At 42.2% G+C, this 6,000-nt stretch overlaps 1 pseudogene; it reads right to left on the bottom strand.

Moving 5' to 3' along the window:
- Positions 1–4,302: 4,302 nt before the first annotated feature.
- Positions 4,303–4,898, bottom strand: LOC123255229 (annotated as a pseudogene).
- Between the last annotated feature and the right edge of the window lie 1,102 nt (positions 4,899–6,000).

Here is a 6,000-nt window from a genome sequence, read left to right on the forward strand (position 1 = left end):
ACTGCCCACATGCAGTTGTGGGTCACAGTTCCAGGTCAGAAAAAGAGCACTTGTGATTGTTCCTAAGTGATCAAGGCCCATGACTGCAGTTTGAAGACAGAGGAGAGCCATTGCTTGCCGCTCCAGGAGAAGAAGTTCCAATCCCAGGCCTGAGAGAAGCACTAGTACCTTTAGCTACAGGGGACTAGGGCCCTTACCTGGTAAAGATCAGAGGACAGACCAGGAGTGCAGTGACCACACATCTCACCAGATCATAGCACCTTGGAAGCACTGAAAACTTGTAGACTCCTGAACTAACTGAAAACAATAGCCCCCAAAAGCATGAAGCTTGAAACAGTGCCTACCCACCCTGAGGTGAGCAGAACCCAACTTGAATATAAAGTTCAGGTCAAGAAATAGGCTGGAAAAATGAACAAGCAACAAAAACAACAAACCTTGACCTTAAAAAGCTACTACAGTGGTAGGGAAGACCAAGGCACAAACTCAGAAGAAGACAACAATATGAAAAGTGTTACAACCAAAGCCTCAAAGAAAAATGCAAATTGAACCCAAGGCCAACTAGAATTACTGGATGAGTCAAAAAGAGTTAATTCCATTGTCAATAGAGTTGTGAATTGGTCCTACCATTCTGGAGAACAATTTGGAACTATGCCTTAAAGGATATAAAACTTTGCATTCCCTTTATTCCAAAGGGATCAAAGAAAAAGGGGAAAGACCTGTATGTATATTAATTATTATAGCAGCTTTCTTTTGGTGGTGGCAAAGAATTAGAAATTGAAGAGATACCCATCAATTGGGGAATGAGGGAACAAGTTGTAGCTTGTGATTGGGATGGAAATAATGTGGGGGACAGCTTCAGAAAAACCTTAGAAGAAATATGAATTGATAAAGTAAAATGAGCAGAATCAGAAGATTGTATACAGCAATAGCAGTATTGTAATGATGGTCAACTGTGAAAGACTTATGATCAAGACAATGATCCAAGACAATTCTAAAAGTCCCATGATGAAATATATCTATCACCAAAGAGATAACTGTTGAACTGTTGAGTGCAAATTGAAACATACTTTAAACTTTTTATTTATTTTTTTCTTGCTTTTTGCAACATGGCTAATTTGGAAATGTTTTTTATGATTTCACATGTATAATGGATATCATATTGCTTGCCTTTTCAATAGGTGGGGGAGAATCTAGAGAGAAGGAAAGAATTTGTAATTCAAAAAGTTTTTAAATGTTATTTTTTTAATCATTTGAGAGGAACCACAGGAAAGCCAAATTTCCTGAGCTACAAATACAGATTAAATAGCCTCTTTTCAGTCTATGAGCTAAAGAGATACAGATTCTGAAAATGTTATGAAAGTACTCACAAAATTAAAACACCACAAAATGTCGCAGGCTTGGCCAATTTTATTTAAAACTCCTCCTGTTAAAAAACATTTTCAACATTCCAATGAGACTTTATCTCTGATTTAATCATTAAAATCAATTGAAGAAAACACCAAAAATGTGTTTTATGGCTGTTATAGGGAAATCAGAAGGGAAGGCAGGAAGTACCAAGGCAGAGACAAGGAGAGAATTCCAGAACTCTGGAGACAGTGACTCTGAGGGAACAGTTGGTTTTCTGGACTTTGCTGTCTCTGGAGACTTATAGTTCAAGCCTTTCACCTGCTAGGAAGGGGTTGAGTTTTGGTTTAAACTCCACAGGTGGACTGTGTGAGTAAAATCTTTACTCCCCTTCCTTTTGGATTTATACTTGCTACTGCTGTGATTCTACTGAACACCTGCCAAACCCAGAGGACAACAGTTGTGAGATATCTCCCTTGCTGACCCAGTAGACCTGTGTACTGTTAGGGTTCAAAATGGGTGGCCTCCAGAGGAACACACGAGACAATGCAATCAAAGCAGGAGAAAGCTTTATTGCCAGTACGCACTGGGGAAACTCATCAAAGAGAGTCCCGAAGCATGCATTCAGAAGAGGGAATATATATGTTTCTGGGATATAGGTGCCTTTGTCTTAGGGTGAGCTAATAGCTAGACAGAGGGAGTAGGGGATGCTTTCAGGTGCCACAGGACATGATTCTTAATCTTCAAGGCTGTTCTGTCTAGGAATCTTCAAGGCTGTTTCATCTAGGGGCCCTGGGGCTTTCAGCCAGGAGTTGTCCCTGGGACTGTGAGTCAGAGATAACTGCCCTGCTTGAGCAGGGCATGATGTTATCCAAAAACCCCTTGCTTAATTGCCAAGTTTAGCTTTTTGGCTATAATATTCTTATAAGCTATAAGCTACAATATTTCTATAAGCTTTTTTGGCTATAACAGTACCTTCCAGCTTTCCCTTACTCTGAATACTAGCAAAGGTGGGGGTGGGGGAGGTTATTCTGGTTAGGATATGGTACAGGTAGCTGGGGATCCGGAAGTAGAGATAAGTATAGCTACATTGTTTGTTTCAAATTCAGGGAAGTGTCTAGCAGACTCCCTATGGACATGTGGGAGACTTTGAGACTACATTACCCATGATTCAAATGGGTCTTAGGGCGTGGGGACTTCAAAGGTCCCCACGCAGGGGGGCCAGTTTAAATTCAGAGGAGGGCCAAAAGAATGCCTCTGGATCTTCCTGAGGAGCTGACTGACACGTGGAGAGGATGGGCTCTGGGGGTAAATCTAAAAGCTAGGCAGGCACAGTCATATATATACGTATATATATATATATANCTATCTGCCTCACTTGACCCTGGCCTGCTTACCTTGGCAGGCAGGGATCCTACCATATGGTCAAAACACAAAAAAATGTACGAAAACTTTTTCGAAGATGATTCCATTCACCATTGGTACATGGAATATGTTAAAGACACTCTCTTTGGGCTCCAAGATCTATAAGCTGGCCTGACAAACTGGCCCTAGATCCTCAGGTAGTAGATGGTTCTGAGGCTTGTTTGTTTTAAATTCAGGGAAATGTCTAGCAGACTCCCTATGGACACGTGGCGACTTTGAGACTACATTTCCCAGGATCCCTATGGGGCAATTTAAATTCGGAGGAGGGCCTAGAGAGAGGCTCTTTCTGGGTTTTGCAGAGTGGCTGGATGGTGTACCAGAGGGACAAGATGGGCTCCGGCGGTAAGATTAAAAGATAGGCAAGGTTGTATATATATATATATATATTACCAACATGGCCATGGCTTTAATTAAACTACTAATTTCTCTTATTATATCAGTCTTTATCATTTTTAATCTTAACAACATCTATTTGAATCCTATTGGACTTTGGTGGAAGGGATTAGTTTTAATCCTAGTTAGATCATCCCACTCCCCTTTCCCTATTTATCCTAGTTTTAAAATAAAAATCCTGGGTATGCCCTTCAATTGGGAATGGCTAAACAAATTGTGGTATATGCTGGTGATAGAATACTATTGTGCTCAAAGGAATAAAGAACTGGAGGAATTCCATGTGAACTGGAATGACCTCCAGGAAATGATGCAGAGTGAAAGGAACAGAATAAGGAGAACCATATACCTAGACCATTTCTTAAAAATGTTGATTTGAAGGATACTCCCTTCAGGGAGACTTGATTGTATCAGCATTTTCCTATAAATAAGGTAGTTTTGTTTGTTTGTTTTGTAAGACAAAAAATGTGCTTAAGATTTGATTATGTCTACTAGTCCCATCTAAACTTGCATCATTAAGTTTTAAGGTTTATTATTTAGCCAGCGGTGACTTCAGTCTGGGACTTTCCTCAAGGCAAGTCTTCAAGGAATAGGGGTAAACTTGGGGTTCCAGAAATACAGTTGACAAGAGGGAGTGTTTTACAGCAAGCTAAAGGTGAAAAGATACTGGCTCATCACCTATAGGCACAACAGAAGGAGCAGGAGCCTTCAGTTGGTAAGGAAGTAAAAGGAGAAGGGAGAGATCTGGGAACAAAAGGGGCATGAGAATTCCATGGGCTTCCTAGGAATGTCACTCCTAGAAATATATACTGTAAAAGTTGGAAGACCTTGTACCCCCTGAAACTACATTACCCAAACTCCATTTCACCATACCCATAATTCCTTAAGCTTTTGCATATTGGTCATTGGTTTTCCCAGGCTCTATTTAAATTGGGTTTGCATGGTAGCGCCTCTTCTTGGCACTGGAGGCAGTATGGTGAAGGGTGAGTCAGGACTCTTTCCCCACATTTCTCTAGCTTTCTAATTTTATATTAATAAATCCTTATAAATATCATACTTTGGAGGCATTAAATATTAATTTTAGAACTTACAATACCTAAAAATATAAATAATCATTCAAGGGAGAGTAAAGAAGGGAAGTGATCAGAGAATCCAGTGTGACATCCAGTAACCAGTCATGCTTCCCTGAGCTGTGCCATGGTTGGTGCCCATTTGCAAACCAATGACATTCTTGCCCTCCTGCAGCTAATTATCTGTGAAGTTTCAGGGATTCTCCAGGGATTCTTAAGAAACCAGTTAGGATCTCCAGAGAAGAACCCATCATCCTGAGCCACTGCCAGCCCACCAATGTTCATCACTGTCTGCTGCACACAGACTATATTCTTTCCTTCCCAGAAGTTCATAATTTGAGAGATATCAGTGGCATTGATGTCTTAGTACTCTACTACCTATAGGAACTGAGAAATCTGTTCCATCAATTTGAAGGCCATGCCTGAATCCTGGATTGTCTTTACTGGGTCCTAGCCTTCATAGAATAGCCCATTGATGAGCTTACACAGCATTGTGCCACCCTTGATTTTGGAAATTTTCTTCCCCGGACTGGGGCTGCTGGCTATCCTTGCAGTACTATGTGGCAGTCCATTAAATGATGATATATAATTCAGATCTACGTCATACTGTTTCTCAATTTTCTGCTGTATGTCTCAGCTCAGTTCATAAGCAGGGCCTCTGTTGACCATTCTGAGATGGTATTGGTAGATGCAACTATCTTTACTACCAGGCAATTAATAGAGAGCTGAGCAGGCTGGGGCTCAGTTCTTAATGAGTGGCCCTGTTACTTGTTTTTAACATACCAGAGATAATTTTCTATTTTTGCTATATAGATGGGCCATCTTCTTTTCTGGTGATGCATGTCTTTTATATTAATAACACTTACTACCAACTCCCACTGTCTAAAGGCAAAGTATATTATATTTCATCTTTCTCCCCAAAGTTTTTTGTATCCTTAAAGAAGATTGGGAATATCCAGCCTCGACAGTGTTCTTGAAAGGGGAATGGGGTACCCTATATCTTTGTTTTATTTAGTCACTAATTCAAATTAGATTTTACAAAGGAATATTTACTTTGAAAATATATTACCAAATATATAAACATACTCTGTAACTGTGATGGTGAGCCTATGGCACATGTGCCAAAGATAGCACATAGAGTGGGCATGTGCAGGACCCTGGCTTGGCCAGCTGGGAGCCTGGCCTCACCCCCAAACACAGGAACAGAGCATTCTAGCCTCTTTCCACCATTGCAGGGGCTGAGCACACTTAAGCTTGGCAATGCCCCAGGCATGGCCTTGTCCCTCCTCCCCACCCCCTCACTTCCCCCAGCTGAGCAGTGGCCATGCCCCTCTGGGCCCAGGGAGCCAATTGGCAGCAGCAGCGAGCATGGTGGCCACACCCCTCAAAACCCTAGGAGCCAAGCAGCAATAGCCAGCACAGTACCCATACCCCTCAGGCCCCTAGGAGCCAAGTGGCAGCTATGACTGCAGTGGCCATGCCCCTACAGCTAGTCCAGGGCTGGTAGTCTGGCCCTGCCCCCCAAATGCAAGGGAAGGGTATAGGGCACTGGAGCCTCCTCCAGAGCTTGGCCCCTCCCCCAGTCCCACCCCCCCCCAATGTGGAGGGGGGGGCACAGCACACAGGGGGGTTGGGTGGGGCATGGCACAGGGTTCCCAAAAAAGTCCAAAAAGGTTCTCCATCAATGCTACAACCTATGAGAGGCATTATCTGAGGGAAAAAAAGTTCAGAGTTTAGCTCAATTCCTATAGAGCAGACTACCAAGATTTAA

Source organism: Gracilinanus agilis, chromosome 1, assembly GCF_016433145.1.
Source record: "Gracilinanus agilis isolate LMUSP501 chromosome 1, AgileGrace, whole genome shotgun sequence".
Classification (NCBI taxonomy): domain Eukaryota; kingdom Metazoa; phylum Chordata; class Mammalia; order Didelphimorphia; family Didelphidae; genus Gracilinanus; species Gracilinanus agilis.